Consider the following 19,518-nt stretch of genomic DNA (forward strand, 5'->3'; position numbering starts at 1 on the left):
TTTTATTTATTTTTATTCATAATTTTTATTAGAATCTTCTGTTAGCTTCAGACAAGGATATTTGGTTGGCTTGAGGGATAACTGGAAGGAGACAATGAAAGGAAGTGGATAAGGTTGCTACATAATGTTTAGATGTGGTAAACTGAGCCTATTTCACCCCAAAGTCTTAAAGGAATACAGACATGCATTTTCAGGTTGGCAGAATTGTTGCACACAGATAATACCCTAAAATTTGCTCTGTCGATATCCTGGGTAACTTACACTGTCTGAATCCAGTTAAGTAAACAAGGCATTATTGTTTAGTTGAATGACAACGAAACCCATACTTCAAGGTAAATGATTCAACATGATCCATTGAGGGTTGATATTTTCTAGAAAACAACTGCCAGGATTAATTCATAGACAGAAGAATAATGCAGGCAAGCCTTGATATATATCACTTGGATGGGCATTGGGATATTGTATATTTCATCACCTTAAGTGGTTTCTTCATCAAGCAAATCCAAAAACTTTGAACATAAGGGAAAACATTAAGTACATTTTGTCCTTATAGCCACTGGATTTTGCTCACAAAGTAGAATTGTCTTTGAAAGTGAAATTCCTTAGTTTTTGGCATGTTTTTACGTGCATTGGAGAAGGTTTTTCTCCTTTGGCATATTGCTTTTTCTTTTACATATCCTTATTTCATCAGTTATATTCACTGAATATGATTCCAATCTTTTACTCCCTTGTTTGTTGGACCACTGAACCAGGGTAAATGAAGGCACATGGCCAACCATATGGTAACAATAACATCAGTGCTGCAGTAGAGGAAGATCAAGAGTTGCATATACATAAGGTAATATGGAATATATTTATACAATTTTGAAGAATATCACTAGTCTGTTTTCTTCAGTAATATTTATGTTCTTTGGAATGACAGAATGAGGTCAAATCCAAGATGCATTACATTGAAAGTACCAGTCACAAAAAAACTTGTCCCTTTCATCTGTTCTAAATTTCAGTCTTGCATATAGCTTTGTGGGAATTATATTATATCAAGCACTATTGGTATTTGCCTGGAAAAAAGTGTAATTTTCTTTTCAGAAAATTGATGTAATTAAAAAAAATGGAATAACAGAATGTCTAGTGTTTCGAGCAGTAGAGCTAGAATTTATATGCTATACAACTTCCCATTGTTTTCAGAATAGCCCATTTATCAGATCCATTTCTTTTGCCAGCTGGGATAGCATCAGTGTTCAGAAAGTGGTGGTACAGACTGTAACATATAAACCTGTACATAGTTGTCAATTAATTTTTTAAGCTAAACATTGAAAAGATATCTGTGAAAAATCTTGTAAAAAATGACTTTGCATCTTTTAAACAAGTCTAGTTTTTTTGTTGATCTTAGTCATCAGCAACTCTGGAAGATCCTCATATGTACTTAACCATCAGTCTTAGTTTAGTTTTGAGATGCTTAACTTGAAATTGGTTTATCAGTTTTTAGTCATGTAAACAGGAGAGCTGGAAAGATGGCCAAAAGTAATAAATAATTTGTCCTAGCAGAATTAGGTAGGACTGCAACACTTTGAAATACTGTCTTAGTGAAGTGGAAGTACCAGAGCTTTTAAGAAAAGGGGGGAAAACATCATTCGAAATTGTAGTGATTTCATTAAGGATGGAAGAGGTTAATACCTTTAAATATTTGAGTTTGTTTAGCTGTTAAATTAAGCTATACATTGTGTATTCAAACCCATGGAAACAAATAGACTCATCAATCTGTATTTTTAAGTGAACAGCTTCTATGGAAATATCAGCCAATATTCACTTTTCCACGTCTTTATAGCTGTCATTTACAACTCAGGTAAATATCATTTACCAGCTCTATTAGTTATGGAGTTTTGACATCCTTCTGTAGGTATGTTATAGGTCTGACTACCCCTGTTACAACCAAGCATACTGCATTACAAATTAGGTTTGTGACAGACCCATCTTGAGATTGCTAAAAGGAAGCACGTGTGATTGGTGAGAAAACTGAAGATCTAAGGATTTAATTGCAAGACAATTTATCAGAATCTATTTTATTGGCATTTTCTATGACATCTCAGATTTTCTACTGCTAGAGAGAAAATATAGGGTACATATTCACTATGGATGGATGGTATCTAAGGTGAAATTAAAAGACAATTTACATTTTTTCAGTAATTTTAACTTCTGTCCGGGAGTTCCTGGCAGGTTAATGACAAAAGAGAGAATTGTAAGGTCAGACTACAATGAATTCTTCTGTATGAAGAGCTCTAAATATTCTGTGATGTTCTTAAGGGGTATGTTCAGGCTGCACGGTTCTGTGTTACTTGAGCTAGTGCCCAATACAGATCTGGGTAAGTTAGCATAAAGTTCTAAATATTTGCTTATGTGAAAAATCTTTTTGGGGTAAAAATGTTATGTCATATCAATATTTGCCTAACAGATGTACTGCTTGAGAATGAATGACCTCTCTTTTCTATTTTTCTGTTAATTCAGACTAAATTTTCATCATATTGTGTACCTATTTAGGGTTCAATGAAATTATCATAATAGAAATAAAAGAACAAAGAAGTGACGTTTGAACAGTTTGGTGTAACCCAATTTATTCCAGGCTCAACCACATAAAGTACCATCGTTCTGCCAAAAGACTGTCAATTAATTTTAGAAACCAAATAAATGACTACTACATTCTTACAAATAAAATAATATTTGACACAAATTTAAAGCTCTGCTGGTTATATATGAATTAATCATGAATACAGACTTCCACTTAGTCTGCACTTGTTTCTGTAGGTAACACACTGATCATAAAATATCATTCCCACATAATTAGAAAGGAAGAGGAAATCTTGCTGCATCAATCATCTCCTTTTTTAAGAAAAGATTTGCAAGCTGAAATATGCTAACACATTTTTTGGCAGTTAGGGCAGGTGAGCAGATACGTGGTGCAGCTGAAGAATGTTACTTGTTAAATCTCTGCAGTTTTAATCCGAGCACTCTTCTTTGGTGGCAGGAGCTAGCTTCTAAAAGAGTTTTCATACTAATGGTTGAAGACACTCTATATCTTTGAACCTGATACTGAGGCATAGAAGTTACAGTACATGTGAGACTAGAAAGATTTCCTAGCTAACGGATGGACTGAGAAATGTAGAAGAAAAGTAATAGAGGGAGATTAAGATAACAGGTATAGAAGTGGAACAGTCACAAGAAGAGATGAAGTTGCTTTCCAGATATATATTTTTTCCCTTGTCAGAGGTGGCAAATAACTAGATCTTTTATTTTTTATACTCCCAAATTAGAAGATATTTTTCACAGCTCTTTTACGTCCACAGTGAATAGTCCTCATGGGATGGAGAGGACTTCAGTTATAACATCTTGCTTCCTCATAATCCCAGTTTATATGAAAATATCACTGATGGGTTTTCCCAGCATGACATTCCCTGGACTCAGGCACATATTAATCTGTTGTTTCAAAGGAAGTTAAGTTGGAACCTGTTTTAGCAGACTGGTTTGTGAAATAGAAGTTTTCAAAAGTTTTTGTCTGTAAGCCTACTGTATATTGTCACCTCTTTTAACAAGAATCATCTCAACTGATTTAGTGACAGTCTTCTCACATACCAGAATAGACAGCACAACCTTTGCTGAGTCAGGCTGAGGCTCAGGTGGCTGCTGTGTTCTGTAAAAGATGGATATTGAAGTTTCAACCTCATGGTCTGGAGTCACCAGACCTAATGCCAGTCTCTAACGCTCAAAGTCCAAGTGGACTCCCACTGCTGTAATTTCCTGTGAAGCGAGAAATGCACTTGAAGTTTTCAATCTGTTGAAGAGCTCAACTTTGATGTAGAATTAAAATATATTCCGTGTTTCATTTCTCTCCTGCAAGAAGAGGGGCTGTGCGACCAGCTGGGGGAGCACCTGTAGCAGTTGCACTGGATTTCCCTTGTCCATACGGCCATAACTGACCTTCACTCCACAGCAGTAGCTGTCATGTCTGGGGAAAGAGGTAGCTAATTTCCGCTCTCCAGTTCCCAGACAGCTGGTGATGAAGTGTCCCTTTTAAACTTCAAAATTTGAGTGCTCCTTCTGTTATACAAAATCCAGGGCTGTTAACTTCATTTTGCACGGTGTAATGCAGCACCTACCACCATAGGGGGTGAAAAAAGAAGGACTTCTAGAGATATCCTGTGATTCAGACTCCTCCTGTAATGGGCCCAACCTTACTTTCCAAGCTGGAATTGTTTCAGGCTGATGTTTACGAGACCTGATGCAGAAAACTCTTCAACTTCAGGAGAACCTTGTCAAACCTTATTAGAAAGTAACAGATGAATTTTGAAGTCATTTCCATTTGTTTGAACAGTTGGTGAGGTGAATCCTCGCCCTTTTGGAAAAAAAAAAAAATAAATAAATAAAAACCACAGTTTCAGTGCTCTATTTTTTTCAAATAATTTTGCAGATATTAAATCATTTACCACATGCTTTTAGAGAGTAGATAAGTTAAGCCACTTTAACAAATGTGGATGGAGAACAAAGACTGAGCATAGTTTATCCTTGGCATGCTATTAAAGAGGAATTTCAAGAAGAAAAGAAAAGAAACTCTGAATGGGTCTCCAGCTCCACAAGTTATATGCACAAACTACTGTTAGCTCATGAATGTGTGAAACATTCTAGGCTAAATCTTATAGCATCTGACTGACCACAATAGTTTGGAGAACAGTTTAATGCTATCTCTACCATATATAGGTCTGCAATTCCGTGTGCTACCTTAGGCAATCATTGGCTAAAGCACTAAACTATGAAATTAACCTTTTTCTCATGAAATTCCAACCATGCTGGATCATCCAGGAGTCATCATTTGCTGCTGGAGGAAATGCTGTCACTTAACGGGCAGGCGTAAAAAAGTGATGAATCAAGAAGAGGGTTTTTCCCTTTCCTGGAAGACTGCTCTGGATTCATCTCTGCCTGTCGACTGCAGCCACTCAGTGCTGCCAGAAAACCACAGAAAGGCAGTAGAGTCATACAAAACTTGTCATTTTTGTGAGATCATAGTGTCTATCCTTTAATGGCCAAGCTAAGTAGGAATCATCCCAAACCATCGGAACCGCTTTTGTATTGCTCATTGGGAGGCTCACAGCATTCATCCCACAGAGAATCCATACATACCCAGATGATATATAACCTAGATACATGGCACAAGCTTTTTGGAATTTGTCTTACACAGAGAAGTTTTCAGAGAAAACATCTTTTTCTTTGTCACTTGCACCTTTTGTTATTGAAAATGAAAATATGTTCCCTGTGTAGCAATAAATCATTTTTCAAAGAATTTCAGGTATCTCTTACCTAGCAAAAACCTTACATACCTTTGCATAGATAAGTTCTCCTATAGCTATGTTGCATGATTAAAGAAAATTAATATGATGAATCTTGCAAATATAAGAAAAGTACAGGTATTTTAAAAGTAGGACAACTTTCAAAGTGCTATGCAACAAAGAAGGAAGTATGTAATATAGGCAGAGTTGCAGAACCCCTGTTATATTTCAGAAGTCTGGACCACTTCTGTTCTTTTTATGTACATCATCTCATGAATGAATAATACCAGTCACAGAAAGAACTACAACCAATGGAAAAGTAGTCTTGGACTTGAAGTGCAAAAGTTTGTGTTTTCTTCCCAGGTTAACCTGTTCGGTGATAAAGCTGGCATGCTGTCTTACATCAAGGTCCTCATTAAACTTGTGCCCTGATTGCTTAACCATGTTATTTTCTCCTGCATCAGCCAGGTACAAGTGTCAATCCAATATTTCACATGATCACACAACAGCAAAACCTCCAATTGCACATCTTGTTCAGGAACTACAGGACCAAGTGCCCAAACTCAGAAATTGCTGTGACATTGCCACCATTATTTCCTTGCTTCAGTATGATATTACATCCCAGCCCAAAGTACTGGGCTTCAGCTATAAATAACTGCATTGACTCATGTTTCTTGCTGGCTGTAGGCACTGTAATGGTGTATCTCACTTTCTACCTGACCTGTGTATGTATTAGTTACACAAAGATTGACTCATTCAGTAAACCATGTGTGGAATCTACAGCCCCACCACAGGCTCAGAAATACTCTCAAGCCACCTGTGAGGGATATCTTTAGAGGAAGAAGGGCGGAGGTGGTTTTTGGCACAAACCCAGAATGCATCCTTTCAACTAACATTTGGCTTACTGGATTTTGCTGTATAGCTATGTTAAGCTTTTCTGTAATGCTTTGTAATTTCTAGCCCTTTTCAGGGAAGACCATGTGTTGTGTGCCCTGTCTTCACCTTTAGCAGCAGTCTCATTTGGGCAGTGTGTCAAGGCCAGGACAACCTTCTTCGAGATCAAGTAAACTTCATGAAGGCTGAACTGGCAACAAATCCATTTCATTACAAAGCAGCATGAATCATGTCAGTCATTTACTTGCCTGCTTTATGATTAATTTGCTGGTACTCATGAAATACATTTTGCAGTTTCATTCAGCCTTGATGGTTGCTGTAGCTGGGAGATTTGGCTGGCAGGACTGCATAGTCCACTGCCCTGCAGTCAACTCCTTTGCTGTTGGCTATTTCACTCTCAATCTCCTCTTCGATGACAGCAAAATAGCCTCCATAATGGGCAGAAGAAATGACAGAGACTTGCTTTTTGCATGTAGAAAACATTGTCCCAGATTTGACCTCAACAAAACTGCTCCATGTGGCACTTTTCTAGTTATGCCTTAAAGAACTGGATTGTGTCCAGGCCATGGTGTGGTACTAATTACCACAGTTTTTGGCTAAAAATGAACTATAAATCTTTAAACACCAACAAGTCTGATTAGGTTTGATTTTTTTTGGCACTGTAGCAGTACCTCCAAACAGAATAATGTTTTTGCAGAACAGGTTCAGTACATCTGATACTTCCTTGCATGCAACACTTATCACACAGGTTTATTGAAGCAGGAAGTGGGTTTGCCAGTTTTATTCTTTAAAAAAATTGAGGTAATGCCAGATTTTAAAGTGATAGAAATTGGCATAACACCATTGTCCTGAGTCATGTTTTCAGTAACTCAGGATATAGCACTTGGATTTTAGTCCTGCAGGCTAGAGGTAGAAAAGTTTTATCAGGTCATATCGCCTATGTCCCTGTCAGTGAAAAAATGTTCCCTTGTGTACAGAAATAGGAAGCAGCCCTATTTTGTTTCGAACATTTCCCCTCCACTGATGGTGTTTTTACCTCATTCTCTTAGGAATGCTTCATTCAAATGTGTATTTTCCTGGCATTAAATGGTATATTTTTATTTCACATTCAAGTCCACAATCTCTATATCCAGGTAATATTTTTTCACATTTTCTGCTTACATTTTTCAAATATCTGAAGACCATTGTCACGTTTCAGCCTTTTATACTTAAGTCTTAGTTGTTTTTCAAAAGCCAATTCACTTTAGAACCATAATTGTTCTTATATGGCTTTTTTTTAAACTGCACTCCAGTCTGTCAAAAATCACTTGCTGTCCTGCAATAAACACAATATTCAGGTGCAGATGAACAGATTGGAACAGACAGACTTTTTAGAAGGATGAGGAGAAGAGATACAGACTTTCACGTGTGTGGAGATGCTTGTCTGAGCTTTTGGTGTCATGTTGAATGGAGACGTTCTCCATAGTAGCACCCACTGGTCTCATTTATCTTCCAGCACAAAGAGATGCGGAGTAGGAGAAGCATGTTTCAGTTCTTAAAGTGTTCAGTTTAAAGCAGTCACACAAATCCTACTCAAGAGTGCAGCCTTGCAGAGATTGATTGCAATGATCATATCAAGGGATGATGTGAATAGGTCACTATCTGATATCACAGATTTTCAGCCTTTCCTATTTTCCAGTGAAGATGATTCAGGTGTAGTGAATTTATGCTAGCATAAATTAATAAACAAATAGGTTTATACCACTAGTTACATTTCACAGGGCTGACAGCTGTAGTCCTGGGCACACCTGGAATGCAAACAGAAAACCAGTATGACCGTATTGCTGTGCTGCTATCTTGCATAGTAGTATTTTGAGGTGTTTTCTTTAGGGCTTGACAAAAGAAGCAGTGTACATGTCATAGACATTGATAGAAACTGTACACACTCTTTGATAATGCCCCTGGAAGTGTGGAGCATCTTCTTTTTCTGCAAGGCAGTAGGAAACATAAAAAATATAAATACGATCGCTAACTTTAAGTTTACACATCACTAAGAAAAGTGGCTGCAGAGCTGGGTAAAGATAACATTGCTAGCTTTATATTAGCTTGCTCAGAAAGATATAAATTACCTTCTTGTTGATGTAAATTAGCCTGTGTATAGTCCTGTGGTGCCACAAATTTACCAGTATGAAAACTTGCTAGTCCCCTTTTGAGAAACACAAAAATTTCCTTGAAAATATTGTCCAGGTGTAAGAATTTGGACTCCATTTGACTTTGTATGCTGCTGAGAGGAGCAACAACTGCATACATAAAAGAGCTCCCTTTTATCCCTTTTCTTCTTTCCTCTTGTGCTTCACATAATGCTAATTTCTACAAACACTATCTGGTGGACACAGTCCTTCCTCAATCAGCAATAAAAGTGGCTTTTCTGTTTCCATTGGCATACTCAAAAAATCACAAGTCTACACAAAGCCAGGAGACTAAAACAGAGTAGTTTTGTATTTCCCAAGCAGTGCCTAGAGCTCTGAACAAAAACCTCCAAGGAGTTCTCAGCTACATGTAGGGCCCAAATGGTCTTTTAGCAAATGCTAAGACGCTCTAGAACCCAAAAAGGGGAAAGACTGACAAGAAGGATGCAAATGTCATGGTGTTCCTCTTGCAGTGCCACATTGCAGGAACACTTGTGACTGAAAGAATTAATGGCTACCCAATGCATGGAGATAGTTATTTGAATAGAAGCATGTCTGAAGGAGAAAGTTCCTAAGTAAGCCACTTGGGCTTCTCTCATTAGGAACTGCTGAGAGTAAAGGACGGGATTTACAGTCTCTCTTTCACAAGATGAAGGAGAAAATGCCTCCCTTTTCAGCAATTACTTATCTCTTTCCTACAGATACCTTTTCTTTCAAGCCTAGAAGAGGGTTTTGCCCTTAATTTGAGGAAGGAAGTGCTATTGTTGTATTCCTTCAGCACTGATGGGACCTCATAGATCTGGAAGCGTGACAGTACATAAATATCAGCTGATCTCCTGCTGCTTGATATTATCCAAATGTGGCTGCTGTTAGTGTGTAGCTATGGAAATGTCGGTATCTGAAGGATGTCTGCTAGGCATGGATAGCCACTGGCATTTCAACATCAGACTGAAGTGTCTTGGAGTACCTCCATGCTCCTTGGAGGCCTGTCCAAATCACAAACAGTGATAACCCTGAACCTGTAAACTCCCTGTTGCAGAATTATTGCAGAATTAGCAAGGTTATTAGAGTCAGTGACTGCCACAGCAAAACCCAGTATGGCACCACACTCTGATCCTTCAAGCACCACTTTATGAGGCATTCAGAAGACTCATCGTGATGTTTAGTGTCTATTACTTAAAGATGTTAAGAATGAAATACAGAGAAACCTCCCACATTTTTGATGTGGCCATGACCTGGGAAAATGTAATTACATTGAAAAGAAATAAATGATATAATCAGTCTAGAGGAAGGTCCTGAAAATAACTGGCAGAAAAGTACAGCATTGTATATTCTGTACCTGTCTTGAGTATCTGTAACAACATAGATAATAAATCATTTTGTCTATTGTATAAGAAAATAATATGAATATATTCTAAATAAATTAGGAAATCTAATCCGGGAAACTATAGGTCATCTAAAAACTGAGACAAATATGCCATAAAATTATAGGAAGCAGTTTTGTATATTGTGTCTTTGATCAGTCATATTGGGTGAATTTGACATTATGTTTTATCCCAAATGGTTGCTATTATTTCTACATTGATTTGGCTGGAGGCAGCCCCAGAAAATATGAAATTTCTTGCAAACCCATTACTAGCCAGATGGTTGAGAAAGGTCATGAATGAGTGGGAAAAAAATGGACTGTGGCAGGATCCAAACAATAAATATGGGACCTCTCAACAGACACCCTAATATGTTGTTGGAAAAAAAAAGAGTATGATGGGGCTAAAAAAACCCACTTTATTCATGTTGCAATAATTCCTGAATGTGTATCTCTTTCTTTTATAAAGAAAAGAAAACATGACTGCAAGAATGTAGTTAGATCTTTGTTTTATACTTATCCAAGCTTATATAAACAACTTATTACCTTTTCTTTTCTTTTCTTTTCTTTTCTTTTCTTTTCTTTTCTTTTCTTTTCTTTTCTTTTCTTTTCTTTTCTTTTCTTTTCTTTTCTTTTCTTTTCTTTTCTTTTCTTTTCTTTTCTTTTCTTTTCTTTTCTTTTCTTTTCTTTTCCTTTCCTTTCCTTTCCTTTCCTTTCCTTTCCTTTCCTTTCCTTTCCTTTCCTTTCCTTTCCTTTCCTTTCCTTTCCTTTCCTTTCCTTTCCTTTCCTTTCCTTTCCTTTCCTTTCCTTTCCTTTCCTTTCCTTTCCTTTCCTTTCCTTTCCTTTCCTTTCCTTTCCTTTCCTTTCCTTTCCTTTCCTTTCCTTTCCTTTCCTTTCCTTTCCTTTCCTTTCCTTTCCTTTCCTTTCCTTTCCTTTCCTTTCCTTTCCTTTCCTTTCCTTTCCTTTCTTTCTTTCTTTCTCTCTCTCTCTTTCTTTCTCTCTCTCTTCCTTCCTTCCTTCCTTCTTTCTCTCTCTCTCTCTCTCTCTCTCTCTCTCTCTCTCTCTCTCTCTCTCTCTCTAAATACACGTCTCTTTTGGATATATTCACAAATGTAATATTGTAAGACATTCTAACAAAATTTTTTTGGTTCTTTGTTTCAGGGATATTCAGGCAAAACACACAGCCCAAACTTTTTGTTTTGTTTGAATTCAGTCTCCTTATTCATTTTGTCACTGTTAAAGCCATAATAAAAAAAAAGACAATAGTTCAATTAATCCAATGAGACCAGGTGGTCTTTCAGATCAAGGCACAATCCTGTGTCCCAGAAACGTCCTCATTCCTCATGAAATCTTGTTGTACGGACTTGTAATTTCTTGGCTGGTAAAATGGATCACAGTTCTCATTGCCATAGATGGAAAACTCAGTTATTGCATTTGGAACTGGGAGAGGCACTACAGTGTGTTTTCCAGCTGCTGAAAAGCTTGTAAATATAAGTGTAATTAAGCTGACGGCAATATGATGCATTTGGTCACATATGGTCACTCTATGATCACTTCATAAATGTTATGAGATACAGTATCTTGTTAAAATAATAAAATACAGTATCTTGTTAAAATGGACATGGTGGTGCCCACCCCTTTGGTTTGATAAGGGGATTTGAGATACACAGGCAGGTTCTTGTTATGCTATGGATCTGTGAAGAGCAGACACTTCTGAATTGAGAACAAGGTCAAAATGCCCCAAAAAGCTGATAGGTGTTACAGACTCGTCTTACATTGACCTTCATTCTGTTCTCTGACAATTCCTCTAGCCCTAGGGGAGCCAAAGCACCACTTCTATTCATGAATAATTTTTAAGACCTTACATGGATGCAGAAATCTTTTATACAATGTCCAAGCATTCAGCATTGGTACTACTATAGTCAATGTTACTAATTAGTTCCATGCTAGGTTGCTTTGTTTCTAATAGTCGTTAAGAGTCAGATCCCTACTCTGATGTCAATGTGTTTCCAGAATGAAATCTGTTAGGAAAAACAATTAGAGTAGAAAAATATCAAAACACGGGGAAGCAAGCATTTGTTATAATTCTTTATCTGAATATACTATGTTGTGGCTCCTCTTTAAAAGAAATATACTCTAAGGAAGTAGAAGTTTCTTGAAAATGTGGTTTGCCATTTTCTAAATTGCATCCCAGTGCTTGATATTCCAGATAAGGAGTGGGACTAACTGGAAGAAGAAATCAAAGCCCCTCTAAACAGCTCTGACAATTTGTCCAGCATTCATCATTCACATCTACACACAAATCTGAAGCATGCTCGACTATCTAAAGGCTTTGTATTTAATAAAACCCTAGATGAAAAGCTGCAATACTACCCCAGGCTACAACCTACTGGCTGTATCCAGCAGGCAGCATGCCATAAAGTTTGAAAACGTTATGGAGACATACTACATTATCAGGGTGATGTTGCAAGATCCGGACCACTTTTCTGGCAGTAAGAGCTAGTTTAAGCTGTTCATAGAATATCCAGACCTCTAGGCTATCCTGGAGTGTCTTTGTATGAAAATCACTGTATTCTTGGAGACCTAGCTCAGATTCAGCTAATCGTTGTGGTCTGGCATTTTGAATGCTATGGCTGTATACTGTGCCACTGTGAGGAGTACATCTCAGTAATATTCTTCGCTGTTTCTCTGTGCTCTGGGCACAAGGGCGGCTTGGGGAGGACCACAGGCCTGAGCAGAAAAACACTGAGTGTACTGACAACTGTTGTGTTTTACAAATACATGGCCAATGTCAGGTGAGACTCCTTTGGAGTGGGTCCAATCCACAGGGAAAGAGCTGATCTTCAGTACTACTACATGGGCAAGGGCAATGGAGTACAATAATCTCATGGGTGAATTCTTGTTCTGTATCCCCTGGCTCTTCACCTGAGTGTCCTGTTATTTCATAGACATTAATGACTGCAATTTTTCTAACAGCTGTGAAATCAGGGAAAAGGTGTTATTCATGTCTTACATATGGGTACTGGTATACTGTCTTGAACTGAGTATGTACAACTGAGGCGTGGAACCCACCAGTGCCTTGACCACAGGAACATTGATCCAGATATTCAGAAATATAAATGAGTAATATCTACATCCATGAAGCTAATTATATTACTTGGCTTTTTATTTATTAATGCTGTTCTTTATTTAATTTTAGGAAACAGTGTACTACCTTGTTCTACCATTTGTCTTAGCTGCTTATCTCATAAATAATACTGTGGCTATTTTCTGTACACTGTGGAATATTTTTTAAGTGAAACAGGTCCAGATCAAAAATAACTTCAGTGGTGATTAAGCGGAACACTATGTGATACTGTTTAATATCATTTACCTGCCTCTTCATAGATAAGAAAGTATTTCCTTAAAGAGATTATTTTTCTTCATGAGAAAACATTTTAAGGTGCATGTTACCTTATATATTACCTATTTTGAATGAAAGTTTTCAATACTGCTTTGTTGGGACTGCAGATATATCCATAGAATATTCATAATGATAATTTATTTAACAAAATTAGAGCAGTGTATAGTAATCTGAATCTCTGTCTTCCCTTTTAATTGCAAAAGAAATCCTTAGCGACCAGGTAGCAAGACCTGTCATCTTTTGTGCTTAGAAACTTAGTTAACTCTCAAGGTCACCTGTCAGGTAGCTTTTTCCAGTTGCAAGTTGCAGCTTAAAACCACTCTTAGTCTTAGCTCAGCAATGTTCATTCTGTCTCAGGGTTAGCATATAATAATATATAAGGAGAAAAAAAAGAGAGAGAGACTGAAACATCACAAGATAAGCACCCTTAAGAGAATAAAAACTGTTGTGACTAAAAATAATTAAAAGAAAACAATATACTTAATAGCATGTTCCTGCTCCTTTTTAAATCCCAGTGAGGGTTAGCAGAGTAGATCTGCTTCATACACCAAGAAAGCACTGCAAATAATAATAAACAAAGAGTACATTATTTCCGTATGCTCGTAAATGGTCCCTCTGAAGGGTAATAATACATGTTGTTAATACATTTTGTAATTCCTTGCCTGTGTTTTTTCTTCAGTGATGATCTTAATGAAAGCCGAGTAGTTTACACAACAGACCAACATAAAATATAAGTTCGGGAGAAATCTGTAGGCCCCGTACAACACAGGCCTGTGTTGACTTATTCATTGTCTTCAAACACTATTTTTGTGTTTGCTTGGCTCAACTAATCAAGTTTCTGCCTTTGCAAGCATTAGCTTCAGCAATCTCAAATTAATGGAAAAATACTATAAAACAATCTTGGATGAAATTCAGTCCTAATGTAATCACTGAAATTAATCGAGAATTACTGAAAAAATAGGCTGGCCTATTTTTTCTTCATATTTCATTTACTTCAAGAAATGGAACATGTTCAGTAACTTTTTTTTAGGGCTTGGAGAACTGTTTCCTCTCATGGTTCAGGTGAAGGCAGAGTTTCTTCCCCTTATTTCTACAGCTAATGGGAAACAAATGAAAGTGCCCATCAGGCCCTGTAAAAGAGGTAAGAAGCCCTAGGAAACTTTATAGGGAAAGGTAATCCCCGTCATCTTCTTTTCTTCCCACGCACTTCATCTTGTGCCAATAATTTAACTGTCCTTGGATCACATGACAAAGATGGAAGTGCCCTCCTAGGTTATCTGTTCTTGTCCAAATGGGGAATCACTCTGCCTTGAGAGAGGCAAGAGCCTTATCTGCTTTAGATTTAAAAAAAACTTTGGGGCTCTGTCCTGCTGCCCTCTACCTCGTGCTTACAGTGTAACTGAGGAAATATCTTGAAAATATGTAAAAGGAAATTGCAGGTTGTCTACAACATTCTGCATTTCTGCATTCAATAGACTGTGTGGTGTTTTTTTTTTTTTGGTTGTATAGTTGTTCCCCAGCTGGCTTCAGTATATGGCATTGTTATACTTCACTGGAGGCGAAGAATATTGTTCAGATAAACCTACAGTTTCAGCTAAAAATATGATGAAAAGATAAAAAAGGCAATGTCAGAGATCGATGAGTTCTATTAAATTAGTACATTTCAGACACATTTCTCACCATTAACCGCCTTTTGCACATTACTGGAAGCCTTTGCCAGAAAGCACCTGCTCAATTTGTATTTATTTCTTCTCCATTACAACTGACTGAATGGTGTAAGAAAAGATTAGCAAATAAAAAGTCTAAAAATTTGCCACTAATCATAGATTCATCTGATACTCTAACACACCTGACTGTCAGTCAGATGTGAAGTGGTTGTAATGAAAATTTGTGGTGGAAAACTTCAAGTCCCAGAGGAGAAATACCCTCATGATTCACAGGTGAGCAATTGTACAGCATGCATAGTAAGTATCACGTAGACGAAAGACAGCTTTTCAACTGTTTGTATTGATTTAAAGAAATCAGAAAAAAATAGAGTAAAATGAAATCACCATCAAAGAGAGGAATAAGATTTCCAATGTTTTTCCAGAATTCCTCCATGATATTGTAGTTCACACAATGATATTTTAGATCAACATTGCAACTAATGGGAATTAAACAAAGGCAAGTACAAAGTACAATGTAAAAAGAAAATCCACATTATCCACATTTAGGCCTCCAACTCTAAGTGACATTATTTGCAGAGATAGAGTGTGTTACAAAACTTATATGAGAATAATTCCGTTCAGGCCAGCAGCATATTGACCAAATATTTATATTATGGTCATAATGCAATCCCCAATCTTCCTTTCTGATTCACTTTCCAGTTCTAAGTTAATTGAGTTGGTGTTTTCACACCAGTATGGGATATTAGAACCAATTTGAGGTGGGGATATCTATGGAGTGAATAAATTGAAGCCATAGTGAAAATCTGGAGAAAAATAATAACGAAATATTTTTCCAAAGTATTTCAGAACAAGATAACCATCTTGAATTTTCATCTGACTGAGTTTAGGTATTCCTGATGTTGTGAATACGATTGACCCTAAGAATATTTTTCTCTTGATGCTGGCCCCAAGATTCACCCTGCAGTAATTTATATTCTACTGTCAAAGGTAGCAAAGCTGAAAATGGCTGTTCCTTTCCTTGTTAACTCACATTTTACATATTTTAGTTTGTCCTTAAACTGACTGTTTTGGGAAAACATCCACTCTTCTGTCCTTTTGCATATCAGGGCTGTCAGAAGTACTGAATAGCAAATCAAATCACCCAGTTAGAAAAGCCCCATGGTTACGACTCCTGGGCCACACAGAAGATGTGTATTCTTACCAGCCTCTCTCTGTGCATCTGCCATGGGCCAGGTCGTTGGACGTCCTTTGGCAAGGACCAGGAATTGCCCATCAGCACAACTTAGTGCAGCAAGTCTAGGGGCCCTCTCCAACTGTCTGCTGTGGAAAGCAGGTTCTGGCTACACACCCTGCAGAAAGCTCACTTTGTTTTCTTTATTTGTGTGAGTAGAGTTTACATTATTGAGGACCTTTGTAAAACCCTGGCCAAATCCCATTTCTAAAAGGTCATTGCTGTCTGGTTCATAAACACTGATCCATACCAGATCTTTCCAATATTATAAAGCAGAAAAGGACGGGGGGAAACCTGTCTTAATCACTCCCCTTAACTTGTTTTCTCCCTGTGTCATGTCTAGTCCCCTGCACTAGATATTTGTCATCTTTGGGCTGGGATCCATGGAGATATGAAATGCTGGCAACATCCTCAGTACACCTTGACTGCTGTTTCACCTCTGCTTCCAGTCATCAGCCTAAATCCTTTCCCTTTTGGCTTTTGCAACATGAAATGCCAAACGTTTCACAATGAGCCAGTGGAAGTGTTTGTGGGTGTGTCGGTGTGAACAGCACCCTGCTCTTCAGCCACTGTTGTTGAGAAAAAAAATACAAATTTCCTTCTTCTGCAAGGCCAGGCACAGCCAACTGCCACAGTATGTCAGTTGTAACTGTGATTTTATACATTTTTAAGACTGGAACAATAAACAAGGCTCCAGCCTAAGGGCTGGAGACATCCAAGGCCCTCAGCTGCTGCCACCATAGAACCCACCTCTTAGGCCCTTATTTCCTCAGCTGCCGAATGAGGATGCTCATGTGTCTCTGCCTCACTCGTCCCAGGACAGGTGAGCACATTAAAAGATTGAAGGTTGCCTACATCTTCTGATGGTGGGATCACAGAACCACCTTATGGATGCGGGTCATGCTGCAGGATGGATGAAATCCAAGTGCTGAGAGGAGCTTCAACCAGGTAAGCCACAGAGGTGGCTTCCACACAGGTATGCAGCCTGCATACCAGTCCTCTGCAGTAACTTTCTGAAAGGGTTAAATGAACCATATTGTTTGTACTTAAGCAGCTGTGCTGTGCCTGCTTTCTATAACACATTAGAAAATCATGGGTTCCCTGCAAGGCATAAGGAAACACTTTTTCCTCCTTCTTATGCTGTGCATGAAGAATACAAATAGAGAGCTAATGTTTTTTGTCTGGGCACCTTTTGCTCTCTCTGCTGGCAGCCTGCAGGAACAGCAGCAACTCCTCAAGCCCTGGACGTCCCGAGTATCTGAAATCTCAGCACTCTGTAGTTACCAAAAGGAAATTTCACACTGATGTGAAACAGTTTCTGTGTATACTGTTGAGTGAGCCAGTGTAACATGCCTTTTATGTATCCTCTGCCTCTTTTTATAAACTCATGCTAGACGGCTAAATTTCAACACAAAAGAAGGTAAGTGTGGCAAGAAAGTACCGTCCCTGAGAGGCTAAGTATATGTTTGCCTGCCATATAATTTAATGTAAAAATTAGATTAATGAGTTACAAGGGAGAAGAATACTTTGGAAAATTCTGGCTGCATTAGAAATAGACAACTGAGTATGAAAGATTTCTCCACAGAAGGAAGATATCATTCTTCTTCATTGTTTTTTGTCTTTTTGTTTTCCCTTTTTCTGTTCTACTGTGAGTGGAAGTAAGAATTGTCCTTCATCCCTTATTGTTCATGACTGGTTCTCTGGTTGGCTAAATAATCAGCTAGAAATACAAGTATTTTTCATAGAAAATGCATTTACTAAGAGAAAGAAGAGATCTCTAAATCAGGTGGATCTATTAACATGTGACCACCTAAATGCAATAATCCAAAAAATCAAAAAATCCCCGTGATGATGAAAGTAAAAATTTTGTGCTGCCAGATGGACTGGATAAGATGAATCAATTTCTTCTCCTGTGTCTGCAGTTCAACACCTGGAAATGGGGTGTGAGAACAAGGCTACAACCCTCTCCCTTCCCACACACAGCTCAGCCATGGCTCCCACTCGGGGCTGTAACTCCCGAACACCATGCGAGTCCAAGGGGTGACTGAGTTTAACCCTGAAAGAGATTTGCAGGCAGGGATGTTTGCTCATAAAGAAAGTGAATCACGGCAGTAAGACACACACACACTAAAATTAAAAATTAAAATTAAAATTAAAATTAAAATTAAAATTAAAATTAAAATTAAAATTAAAATTAAAATTAAAATTAAAATTAAAATTAAAGAAATGGTGGGTCTTGGCAAAGGATATAGCCACAGCCAAAAGTATTGAGCATTCACCTGACAGAAAAACAACAGCAAAAACTGAACATGCTACACATGTAAACATGAAAGGTAATGAGGTATTCCACTGAATTCACCAGAAGACTGTGTTCTGTCTTCAGCAGTACACCAGGAGTTGCTCAGAGATTATCAGTTTTGAAGGCCAGAAGAGAACATTAGGCAGGACCTCTCGATGACACAATACTGACTTCCACATATCTGTAAGGCAGACACACGTGGGATATCTCAGAGGCTGGTGACAAAATACGTTATCTTCTCTCTTCCATCTGAGGATCTGTGGATCAAAATAATCTTTATTCAGCAGAAGATCATATACTAGTATCTGACCCTGCTGACAAAAGATTTGAATTATGAAATCAGCTATGCCTTAGCAGGACTGAAATGAGGAAGGGGGAAAGAGATGGTCGCCAGGGAGGGCAAGATTGCTTTTCCCCCAAGAATGAAAGAAAAGACCTTTCCCTTTCAATTGAGGAGTTTCACTGGACTCACCTTCCTTCACCTTTTTTATTTCAACACCAGACATGAGATACTAGGTAAGCAAATCCAGTATTTAGTAACAGTTTTCCAGACGTAATTTAGACAGTCTTGCATATTTTATCCAACCTCTTGCTGCTAGTCCTGAAAGTGTGCAGGTCCCCTGGAGAAGCTGTGACACTGACTAGCATCCAAGCAAATGTTGTGGATACCCAAAATATCTCTAAGAGACAGATGCTCCTATCTGGGCCCCCGAATTTCTCCTTAGGCGCTCACTAATCAGAGCTTGCTACATCATGTCTGGTGTCACATGTCCTGAGGTAGCTGGTGTGATCCTTCAGACCTTGCTCAGGCCAAACATCTTCTGGGCTTTGCACACAGAATCCGTTAAAAAATGAAGTTCAGGAGGAACCTGTAAGGACAGGGACCCTGGACTACTCAGCTCATGGCCTTTGCTCTTACCATTACCCCACTTGCAGTTATGACGAAGTCCCAAGCCCCTTCCTGTGCCGCCCCTGTAATCCCCCTGTGCTAGGGCTATAGGAGCAGGAACATGGCCAGCAGAGATCTCACTGGGTCTGGTCAGCTCCAAGTGCTTCAGGGTAGAGCAGACACAGGGGGTGTGGATGTTGTCTGCAACAGAAACCTCATCGCACTCTTCCCTGTAATGTCTTCACCTGCAGTCATGTGTTGCACATCTGTGGCTTGTTCGAACAGCTGAACA

This window comes from Anser anser (genome assembly GCF_964211835.1).
Source record: "Anser anser genome assembly, chromosome: 2".
Taxonomy (NCBI): domain Eukaryota; kingdom Metazoa; phylum Chordata; class Aves; order Anseriformes; family Anatidae; genus Anser; species Anser anser.